Consider the following 12,650-nt stretch of genomic DNA (forward strand, 5'->3'; position numbering starts at 1 on the left):
ACATCTACAACCCCCAAAAAGCAAACTCTGACTAAGTTCTGAGCTCAGTTAGACTGGACAGTTGCTGAGCAACGGAACCCGTGCTGTACGGTGATTGAAGGCGATCTGTACACCAGCATCTCGATCTGTCTCTGTTCTCATCGGTACATCTTGAAGTAAATTAACTGCCATATTTTATATAACAAATTCCCACAGAGTTTTAAAGTTTTGTCTAAGTAGCCTATTATAAAAAAGCAGTAAGTAAAATCATTACTAAATAAAATCCACCATTACACAATTTCACCCACGTACCCACCGGAGATGTCTCACGTACCCCCAGGGGTATGCATACCACAGTTTAGGGACCCCTGCCTGAGGGGATGATTTATAAAGGGGATATGCTATACCCTAGTAAAGAGAAGAACAGAGAAGTTGATGAAGTGCAGGTAAAAGCTGAAGAGGACCAGTAAAAGCATCCCGTTCAGTTCCATCACATGAAGGCAGACAGCGAAATATCGACACATTTTACATGTGCTTTTGAACAGATGCTAGAAGTCTGAATACTAAGGTTAGTGAACTTGAGTGCCAGGTATTAAAGGAGGATATTGATACAATAGGCATCTGTGAAGGGGGACAGCTCACCACTGCCTCATTATGTCTGGCCATGGCATAGCAGCTCTCTCTGTCCTGAGGGCAGCAGCCGCCAGCTGCTCTGTCTCTGCAGTGGCGTGTCCCTTACTGGGACTGGGCCCTCCAGCCAGGTCCCTTCCAAGTCTCTCCCCTTCCGGCATAGTCCTTAAAGAAAAACAAGGGGAATTAATACAAACAAGTTGAGTTAGTGTGTGAGTGGGGGGGAAGCCTTTCTCTCAGTCTCTATCAGACTCAGGTCCTCACTTCCCTCAAAAAGGCTTCAGGCAGTTGTGGTGGGGAAAGATCCTGCAAAGTTAAAGGTCCATTCTCTTCCCTGGTCAGCCCCTGTTCTGCTCCCTTTTAACTCCTCCAGTCTAAGCATCTCTTGCAGGTGTGGTGGGATGGGGCTGGCTGAACCCAGAGCAGCTCATTAACCCCTTGTTGCCCCGTGCGGGGTTTCTATACAGCATCACAGAAACTTGGTGGAAGGATGATAAGTGATAGGACACAGTAATACCTGGGTTCAAAAGATATAGGAATGACAGAGTAGGTTGTGCGAGAAGCATGCCGAACAGTCTGTGGGGCCACTGGATTGCTGAGGTGCTAAAGGAGCACTCAAGGAAGACAAGGCCGTTGAGGAGAAGTTAAATGAATTATTTACATTGGTCTTCACTGCAGAGGATGTGAGGGCGATTCCCACACCTGAGCCATTATTTTTATGTGACAAAACTGAGGAACTGTCCATAAAATCACTAAGTATCCATAGTCCCTCCTCTAGTGTAAATACAGACATTTTCACAATGATATTCATCACCAGTATCTTATTAGCTTTCAGAAAGAAACTCACTTGATACACTTTTATAATTCAGTAATATTGTATTGTATTGATTCGATCACTTGCCACTTGAGGTTCATCATCCTGGCTTTATAGATCAGTAACTTTTGAAATGGATTCTTCTGAAGGTTACCCCTCAAAGAAAAGTTTGTTCAAGCTGTGAGGAAGGTGACATGGAGTCAGGGGTGAAGAAAGCTCCATACTCTTTCTCCCCCACCCACTCCCCCCATGTTTGCTGGAATGAAAATTGTTCTGTTTCCTGCCATCTCCTCCCCCAGTGGCTTGATGGCTCTGATTACTGCTTCTATGTAAATTGAGGCACCCACATTCGCTTGTTTAGGACAGGCCTGCTCAATAATTCCCCTTGTCGTACTTTGTCCACAGTCATAATTCCAGCATTTATTCATAACTCTTCATACTCACCACAAACATACCTCACACAAGAATATTACTGATCAGAGTGATGAGATTTCAAATATACTTCACAAGGCATATTTTCATACAAAGATTACTATGATAGTTTGCAGGGTGTGAATACAGGGGTGTTTAGTGTCACATGGGGTGCAGGGAATGTAAGCCCCTGGTATGGTGGCAAGGGAGCCAGATGGAACCTGGCAGAAAAGGGCATATCAGGGAATGGGTGGAAAAAGGCTATGAAGGGGAACCCTGAGTCTCTGGTATGAGGGAAGAATGGGGATCAATGGTCTGGAGGGAGTGGAATATGAGGTGACACACAGCTCCTGACAGGTTGCAGAGGAGAAAACAGGGGGACACAGAGAGCACCTGACTTTCAGGGAAGAAGGGGGGACCTTGGTATTTGGGGAGAAGACAATAAGGGGCACACAGAGTCCCTGGCATTGAGGGGAGAATGCGGGACCATGTGATCACAGAGCCCCTGGCAGGAGCAAAGTTGGGGGGAGTTGCAGGGGGTCCCTGAAAGAGCGGGGAAATGGGAGCGTGGCATCCAGGGAGCGTGTGGGGGGGAGGCTCAAGGAGCCCCTGGGGTGAGCAATTGGTTTAGCTACAGAAACAACAAAGTGAGTGACCTTCAGACGAGCAGGATACCACAATATAAAGCAGTGGCAAGATATAATTACTGGCTGAGAAGCACCACACCTTATACAGAGTGAGTGACCTCCGAACAAGAAATTACCATTTGTCTTATCATTCATAATGATTTGACCATAGTATTAATGGTGATATCCGGACAATGGGGCAGAGAGAATGTTTCTGTTTGATGGTATGCATGTGAATGGAGTATAGTGGACCTGTTCATTGCGACTTTTCCCTTGAATGGTACTTAGCAACCTGAACTGTAACTTACTGGAGGTTTTGTTTTGGATTTGGAGCAGAGTTAGCAGTGACATCTCCAGCTAAGGTTTGTTGTACAGACGCCTGTTGTCAAAGGTAACGAGAGTCCAACTCGTCTTCTTACATAAAACTGTTTGTAAATGTAGCCCTTCTGCCAGGTGGAGCCAGCAGCAAGAAAGGCCGGGTTCAGTATCTAGGGGTTCCTTTTCAACAATACAACACAAAACCGGCTCGAGCCCCCACCCAGTGACCTGGGACAATTACACACCACCCCCCGGTGCCTCTAAGAGGCAATACTTCCCCTCTTGCAAGCACAGAATCTGAGTGTAGCAAAAACTTTTAATAAAAGGAGGGAATTAACTTGGCATTAATTTGGGAAAAGACAACAACTAGGGTTCATAAATACAAACCATGAGCAAAAGGACCCACCCCAACATAAGTTGGGCAGTGTCCTTTTCCCCTCAGAGTTTTAAGTCCAGCAACCCAAAAGTGTCTTTAATGTGCCTGTCCCTTCTCTGTACCCCACTCACAGTTGCTGTTCTTGGCCAGTGCAGCCCCAGAGTTCAGAGGTTCATTGGCAGAGTTCACCTCCCACCCTGTGTGGAAGGCAGGGGCAGGGTAAGAAGGCACCTTACACACTGCACTGCTTGGGCACTCACTTATCACCCCAATACCCACATCTCTGCAGGGCTCTACTCCTCTCTACCAGCTGCCCACTCACCAAGATGCCTTCAGGGCTCCCCACACACACACACAACACTGTCAATTATTTCAGCTGTTAGGGGGGATAGCCTCACTGCTGGTACACTAGCAGTCTCTTACAACATCTCAAACTAGATCTAATACTTAGACCCAGGAATCAGTGATTTCAGCAAGTAACAAGACTCTCAGTTGAGTCTAAATTAGCTCTTTTATTATATCATGCAGGGACAAATGGCATCTAAATAACTAGAAAGAACACACCACACCCAAGTCATTGGGCTTTGGAACCCATGTCCCCTGCCTAGCAAGTGCTGTTCAGTTGAGGGTGAGTCCCTCCACTGGGGTAGGCCAGGTACAGTTCTGCTGCCCTCAGTTCACACAACAAGGATAACAATCCTTTATTACTCCTGCCCCAATAACAAGGAGATTGGGGATCCAACACCAGCCATAAGTGATCATTTGGGCAAGCAGTCCCATCATGCTGAGCACCTAGGCAGGGTGGGTGTGTCCATGCAAACAAAATCAGCTTCTGAAATCTTTTTCCACAGCTCACCCCTAGATGTCAGGGGAGATCTCATCCAGATTCTGCTTACATAAAAATCAGCAAAAGTTAAAGACAAAAGGATTAGATTAGTCCAAACACACAGGTGTCCAGATCCCCACCCTGGACTGTGCTGAAAATCATCATTGGTAAGCAAATGGAGAATGGCACTGGAAATTAAGGGACTGACATTGGTGTGCTGGAAATTAAGCCTATTTGGTGAACAAAATAATGAGGGGATGGGATGTTCCACCCATCACCCCCTCTTGGGTTTTTAAAAAGATACTTTGGGGGAATTATGAAACCAGGGGGCAGACAGATAGATTGAAAGGAGTGAGCTTTGCCATAATGGCTCCCATGCCCAGTGTCTTCTGGGAACCTGGGATCCGTCATGACACTATTGGCTTTCATTGTCCTGATCCTGAGAGATGTCCTGAACAGACCAGGCCAGAAGGAGGGACCCACATGACTCCACTGGCTTCAGCTAAGTCCTGATCCACACCTGGAATGTGAGCATGGAGTTCCTGCTCTCACTCTTCCCTTGTGACTCCTCTTCCTTCCCCATCGTATTTCTTCTCTTTATCCTTTTGCCGTCTGTTTAATAAGAGTCTGGCTTTGAGCCTCTGACCAGAGAGGCAGCTAAAAAGCAGTGCCCTGAGCAGCCCCAGGCTGGGATAAGTTTGCCAGGTCTCTGATGGCTGATCAGACTATGTTCTGTGCTTGTGTTTCTTTGGCAGTAGATTGCAAGTAAGAGTCAGCATGAGGGACAGAAAAAAGAGGTTACTCACCCTTTGCAGAAACTGTGGTTCTTCAAGATGTGTCCCTATGGGTGCTGCACTTCAGGGGCACATGCGCCCCATGTGCTTTCGACCAGAGATTTTCATTAGCAGAGTCAGTCCAGCCTGCGCATGCACTGCCAATCACAGGCACCGGCTTCCTCTTTCTCCCAGGGGTGCTCAACCCCTGCTCACCCTAGGCCACGCCCCCACTCCACACCTTTCCTCAAGGCCCCACCCCTGCCCTGCCTCTTCCTGCCTAGTTCCGCCCCTTCGCCTGAGCGTGCCCTGTCTATGCTTCTACCCCTCTGTCCCAGCATTCTCTGTAAGCCTCAGAACAGCTGATCACGGTGGGCAGGAGGCACTGGGAGGGAAGGGGAGGAGTTGATCAGCAGGGCCGCCAGCAGATGGGAGGCACTGGGGGGGAGGAGGTGGAGCTGGCTGCCAGTGGGTGCTAAGCACCCACTAATTTTTTTTCCAAGGGTGCTCCAACCCTGCGCCTATGCTGCCAATATCCTCATGCCCTGCACCGAGGCTGTATCAGGCTGTGCAGGTAAAATCACTCTCAGTTCCTTCTCCACTGCTGAGTCTCAGAAGCAAACTCCAAAGCAGAAAGGAAGGAGGGCAGGCAGTGAAGCACCGACAGGGACACACATCTCGAAGAACCACAGTTACCACACAGGTGAATAACCTCTTCTTCTTTGAGTGGTGTCCCTATGGGTGCTCCACTTCAGGTGTCTCCCAAGCAGCATCCCCATATGGAGCAGGGAGCTTTGGAATAGAGCCCAGCACAGGAGAAAGAACTGCATTGCCAACTGACACATCAGATCTAGAGGCATTGAGTCGGGCATAGGGCCTGGAGAAGGTATGTATCGAGGACCATGTAGCAGCTCTGCAGATCTCAGATACTGGGATATTTTTAAGTACAGCTGTAAATGCAGATTGTGACCTTGTAGCAGGGTGATCACCCCGCTCCTGCCCAGAGGGGTTAAAAGCAGCCCTGGGGGAGGGCTGTGGCTGGGGAAGGCTGAATGGAGAAGCAGCCTCAGCTGTGGCCACGCCCCAGTCAGGGCCTAGCTGGCCCTTATAAGAGGGCAGTGGGCCAGGAGCAGACAGTTTCTCTCTGTCTCTAGAGGGAGAAGGGCCTGGCTGATGGGAAGCTGAATAGCGTACCTGAGGGGAGCAGGGCTGGGGAATAGGGCAAGGGACCTGGGGCGCTCCTGCCCAGAAAGCCCTAGGCTGCGCCTTGTCAAAGGCCATCAAGGTGCAAGGGTGCAGCCCAGGGTAGGTAGAGGCAGCTGGTCCAACCCCCCCTTGCCTGTGATGATTGGCTTATACACTGCAGTCCACCCCAGTGTGTGGGGGCTCAATGGTGACTGGAAGTAGCCAAAGACTGAGGTGAGGTGGGGATAGTGGGTGGGGTTCCCTGGGGAGGGGAGACCCAGAGACTGTGGGGGTACTGCCAGGGGGCAGCACCCTGAGTAAAAGGGGCACTGGGGTCCGGGAGGGACACGGGGGCCAGCGGCAAGCGGGATACCAGCCTGCAGAGGACGCTCCAGAGGCTGGAAGAGCTAATTCCCTGAGAGACTAGCAGGAGGCCCTGCAGGGGTGAGTGTCACCCCGTGACAGACCTCATCGAGTGAGCTGACACACCAGCATGGGGTGGAAAACTGGCAGCAATGTAATAAGCTATAATACACCCCCAAATCCATGTTGATAGTCTTTGGATAGAAACAGCAGAATCTTTAGATCTGTCTGCAAACGAAACAAACAATTTAGGAAATGTACAAAATGATCCAGTCCTGTCTAGATAGAAGGTTACTGCCCTCCTGACATCTAGAGGATGGAGAACAGTCTCCAGGTTAGAGTAATGTGGTTTTGGAAAGAAAACTGGTAGATGAAAGCAGTGATTCAGATGAAACTCAGAAGATGCTTAAGAAGAAACCTGGGTGTGGTTGTAAGGAAATTTTGTCCTTGCAGAACACCGGGAAAGGAGGGTCTACCATTAAGGCCCCGATCTCCCTGACTCTGTGGGCTGATGTAATAGCTCCTAAGAAAACAGTTTTCAATCCTGCCAACTATGCCACTGTAACCGTGACTTAGTGGGTTACAACTGAGGGTGCCAAGTTTAGGAAGAACTGCTGAGAAATAGGGCAAACACAACCCAAAACTGGTGGTTATTCTTTTATAAGATATACCAAACCAGCCACAAAAGTAAACTTCTGTTTTACCACACTGTCTAACAAGAAAACATAAAGGCAGTTTCCTCAAGCATTTCCATTCTTATATCATCACCAAAACACTAGATTCAGAGAAGAATGGTTCTTTACAACCAGTCTCATCAAACAATAGGTTCTTCTGATCCCAAAGGACCAACCACACACCTAGGTCAATATATAACTTAGATCTTACCCAAAAATCACGCTGATGCCAATCCCTTAGTATTTAAAATTTAAAGGTTTATTCATAAAAAGAAAGAAAGGTGAGAGTTAAAATTGGTTAAAGGAATTAATTACATACAGTAATAGAAAAGTTTTTGGTTCAGGTTTGTAGCAGTGATGGAAAAAACTGCTGGCTTAAGTTAAATTTCTGGAATAGATCCATAGCTTGGATGGGTCATTCAGTTCTTTGTTCAGAGTTTTAGTTTGTAGCAAAGTTTCTTCAGAGGAAAGAAGCAGGATTGAAGATAAAATGAAGGTGTTTCCAGGGCCTTTTATAGCTTTTGCCATTTGGAGGGCATCCCATTGTTCTTACTGTGCAAAATTACAGTGACAAGGTGGAGTGACAAGTCACATGTTCATGCCCAATTTCCCTCAGTCATTGCAGGAAGCCATTACCTGCACTCCAGACAGCACGTTTACATGACAGTCCACTCAGTGTACATGGGCATCTCTCCTGGTCCGTTGTCAACCAAGTGTTCCTTGATGAGCTACTTAATTTGAATAGTCCCTCCAAGATGTGCTGGCTAGCTACCTTGTGGGCAGTATCCCGGGAGCAAACATTGAAATCCAAGTATAAAGCTAATACTTATAACTTCAGATACAGAAATGATACATGCATACAGATGGCATAATCATAACCAGCAAATCATAGCCTTTTCCTAGACACCTCACTTGACAACCTTTGTACAATATTTGCTGCAAATATATAACAATGGTTGCAACAGTGTACTATTGTTTCAACTAATTTGCCTGATACTGACGTTAGACTTATCGTTCTGTAATTGCCAGGATCACCTCTAGAGCCTTTCTTAAATATTGGCGTTACATTAGCTATCTTCCAGTCATTGGGTACAGTAGCTGATTTAAACGTCAGGTTACAAACTATAGTTAATAGTTCCGCAATTTCACATTTGTGTTCCTTCAAAACGCTTGGGTGAATGCCATCTGGTTCCGGTGACTTGTTACTGTTAAGTTTCTCAATTAATTCCAAAACCTCCTCTAGTGACACTTCAGTCTGTGACAATTCCTCAGATTTGTCACTTACAAAAGACAGCTCAGGTTTGGGAATCTCCCTAACATCCTCAGCCATGAAGACTGAAGCAAAGAATTCATTTAGTTTCTCCGAAATGACTTTATCGTCTTTAAGTGCTCCTTTTGTATCTTGATCGTCCAGGGGCCCCACTGGTTGTTTAGCAGGCTTCCTGCTTCTGATGTCCTTAAAAAACATTTTGTTATTACCTTTGAGTTTTGGGCTAGCTGTTCTTCAAACTCCTTTTTGGCTTTCCTTATTACATTTTTACATTTAATTTGGCAGTGCTTATGCTCCTTTCTATTTACCTCACTAGGATTTGATTTCTACTTTTTAAAAGATGCCTTTTTATCTCTCACTGCTTCTTTTACATGGTTATTAAGCCACGGTGGCTCTTTTTTAGTTCTTTTACTGTGTTTTTTAATTGGGGGTATGCATTTAAGTTGAGCCTCTACTATGGTGTCTTTGAAAAGTGTCCATGCAGCTTGCAGGGATTTCACTCTAGTCACTGGACCTCTTAACTTCTGTTTAACTAACCTCATTTTTGCATAGTTCCCCTTTCTGAAATTAAATGCCGCAGGGTTGGGCAGTTGAGGTGTTCGCCCACCACAGGGATGTTAAATGTTGTTATATTATGGTCACTATTTCCATGTGGTCCAGTTATAGTCACCTCTGGGACCAGATCCTGTGCCCCACTCAGGACTGGATCGAGAGTTGCCTCTCCCCTGGGGGGTTCCTGCACCAGCTGCTCCGAGAAGCCGTCATTTAAAGGATCGAGAAATGCTGTCCCTGCATTTCGTCCTGAGGTGACATGTCCCCAGTCAATATGGGGATAATTGAAATCCTCCACTATTATTGAGTTCTTTATTTTGATAGCCTCGCTAATCTCCCTTAGCATTTCATCGTCACTATCTCTGTCCTGGTCAGGTGGTCGATAGTAGATCCCTACTGTTACATTCTTAGTAGAGCCTGGAATTACTGTCCAGAGAGATTCTGTGGAGCATGTGGTTTAATTTAAGATTTTTATTTCATTTGATTCTACATTTTCTTTCACATATAGTGCCATTCTCCCCCACCCCCCACCCCCCACGACCTGTTCTGTCCTTTCGATATATTTTGTACCCAGGAATGATTGTGTCCCATTGATTATCCTCACTCCACCAGGTTTCTGTGATGCCTATTGTATCAATATCCTCCTTTAACACAAGGCACTCTAGTTCACCCATCTTATTATTTACCACCAGGCCTAAGACTCCACAATCCCTTGGGGACTCTGATTGGGACCTGATATAGATTCTTGCATGGGGATCACTGTGCATCTTATCCCTTGTGCTTGGTGGTGGGGTGAGTTCCCCCTGACCCACTTTGTTGTGATGTTTACCCCTCATCTGTCCTTCCATATTCATGCTTTCCCAACACTGAGTCTTATCCCTGCATGTACCTTCAGACAGGGGTGTGCTACGCTTTTATTTCAAGCTCTCCAGTCTAAACTCAGGACTCTAGACAGATAGGCGCCATGTGGGAGGAGTTGTTGGGGAGGAGAGAGCAGGTGTCTCCTCCCGCCGCATGCATCTAACCTAATTCTAGGATTGGTTTAGCCAGAGCATGGCCCCAGCACTGTGGACTGGGCTGGAAGATTCAGGCACAGGGGAGATTGTTCTCTGCAACTGCACTTCTCATGAAAATTAGCTAAAGCTCTGACAGCAACTCCTTTCCCGCCCTTTCTCTATCCGGAGCTGCAGCAGAGCAAACCCAGTCCTCAGCTTGGGGAAATTAGTGCTGCTCCTCTGCAGTCAATGGATTGATAAGTCAATGGAAATAGAGTGTACATTTTTAATGGCAAGAGTAATTAACCACTGGAACAATTCAGTAAGGGTCCTCATGGATTCTTCATCATTCGCAATTGTAAAATCAAGATTAGATGTTTTTCTAAAAGATCTGCTGTAGGAATTACTGTGGGGCAGGTCTCTGGCCTGTATTGTACAGGAGGTCAGACTAGATGATCACAGTGGTCCCTGCTGACCTGGGAATCTATGAATCTATGTATGTTAATTTACCCAGCCGAGGATCTGGTCCCACACATCCAGCCTGCAAACAGGAGTTACACTGTGTAGAGGGAATGGGGCACTTTGCACCAATGGTATTTCCACACAATTGTCCCCAGCACGTTTGACAATTGCTGGACATGAAGAGTGGGACTGTGCCATGCATCTTCTTGTGTCTTCCCTTATGAGTCAGTGTGTTGTGAAATGTTTGTCACTCAGTTGAAAATCAGTGCTGAGAAGGTTTTAATGAAAGCCAGTAAAGCAGTCACACTGGCAGCGAACACGTCCACCTTGAGAGGCTAATGTGGTTGTGGGGGCAGGAAGAAAGATTTAGCACTCACTACAGACTGCTCCCTTTAGGAGAACCAGCTCCTGGCTGTGGTTGTGACTGCTGTTTACACAAGTCCCATGCTGGGAAAAGTCTCCTTGTGCACCTAGGTATCTTCAAATGATCAAAGAGCTGGAGGACACAGCAGGTCAGGGTGTCATGTGGTGATGCCTTCTGAACTGGCTGAGCCTGGCTTCTGCACTTTGTGATCTCACCTCTCTCTGATGCAGGGAGAGTGCAACCCAGCTGGAGACAGGGCTTGGGAGGGAAGTAGGCATTGCTCAGATCTCTGGAATGCTGTCTGCCAGGAACATTGGTCTGCAGGAATGAAAAAGAGAACTGGCCAGAGCGGAGAAACAAACGGCAAGCCCCATTCTCTAGGCGTGTCCATCCCAGATTCATGGGCAGCATGAAAGGGGCCTTGGAGACTCCTCCCACACCCCGCTTATTGCAGGTGACTCTATAAGCTACTGGGACTACAGGCTCTACATGGAAAGTACAGGCAAGCTGGATAATGTTTCCCAGATCTGCCTTTTCTTCACTGTCCTGATGCACCCCCAGCCTTGGCCAGTTCTTACTTTTGTTACTCTACCCTGCTGTCAGGGCTGACACATGACAATGCTCCTGAGAGGAATCATTGAGTCTCATTAGCTGTCCCATGTTGGATGAGTGTGTCGCCCTTCGGTTCTTTAGAGGACCTTCATTTCACGCCCTTTGTTAAAATATGCATGTTCTGTTCATTCAAATTAACCATTTTAATGTAGAGCTGGCACAGGGAGGATCTGTATTGTTCTGGAACTCCGATCAGGAGGAGGGCTTGTACGCACCCCTACCAACATGTGGTCTTCGTCCCAAAGAACAAGTGCCCCATGTAGGTAGAAGAGAGGGATACAGTCAGCTGCCTGAAAACTGGATGTACAGAGATACGAGGGCCAATGTCTTTTCTTTTCAAAGAAATGTAATTCCAGCAGCTGAACTGCATGCGTTGCCTCCCCCAGAATTCAGAACAGTGGAATTGGTCTGAACTGAGTCTAGCGGGGTGGGAAGAGGTGTTCAGGATGTCACGAGTGCCTCATTTCCATGCTTTGAAGAGCAGAATCAGCAGAATGGTGCTAAAAATATGACTCTTGGTGTCTCTGGTGCATGGTTTGCCTTTAGTGAGGTGCTGAGAGTTCGGCTGGGATTTCTGTGTGTTTCCACACAAGGCTAGATAGGGGTTAAACTGAGCAGGGGCCATTTTTGTTTTCTTACTGGGAGCACCATAGCTGAAATCAGCTTCATTAGCACTCTTCAGTGGCTGAATGCACCTCAAAGCCTCTGCAGTATGGGCTGTCACCTGGAAAGGCTCCTTGTAGCAGCGCTCTCCTCCACCTTCCACATCCTGCATCTTTACACAAAGGCCATTTTGCTTCAGCCTTTTCTACCGCATACATTTTGAGAACATGGGACGCTGACAAAACTGTTTCCATAGCAACTTGCACTTTAAGGACGTCAGCAGGAAAATTTGCATTGGGGAAAAAAAATCTCCTACTCATTTGTTCTGAATGAGCACAGTGGTGGGCTGGGACAATATTCTAGAAATGACTGATGTAAAAATATCTATTGGTGTTTTTTCTCTGCAGTGCTCACGCTGCTCTCTCTCCTTTGGCTCGTATACCATGGGGATGCTGATGGCATCTGTCCCATGCATTTAGAAGAGCAGGGCTCTGCACTCTCCTGCGTTCACATTTTTCTTTTAATTTATTGCTGCTGAAAGGTGCCAACTGGACAGCTCCAGAAAGCAAAGTCCTGTGGATTCATAGAACAAGCTGTGACTAACCCTCCCATCCATCTGTCTTGCCCCTGACCTGGAGAGACAGCTCCTGGGTGAAAGGATAGTCTGGGTTCCAGTCCCATTCAGTCCCTGGTCTCTAAGCTGAGACTGCTGCCACTGAATAATTGTCAGGTGAAGTATGAACCCAGCACAAACTATTGGAGGTCCACTTCTCCTTTGGCAGGAGGCTAGTGGTGGCCCAGAGAACCTCCCCTGCCC

This window comes from Lepidochelys kempii, chromosome 16 (genome assembly GCF_965140265.1).
Source record: "Lepidochelys kempii isolate rLepKem1 chromosome 16, rLepKem1.hap2, whole genome shotgun sequence".
In the NCBI taxonomy this organism is placed as follows: domain Eukaryota; kingdom Metazoa; phylum Chordata; order Testudines; family Cheloniidae; genus Lepidochelys; species Lepidochelys kempii.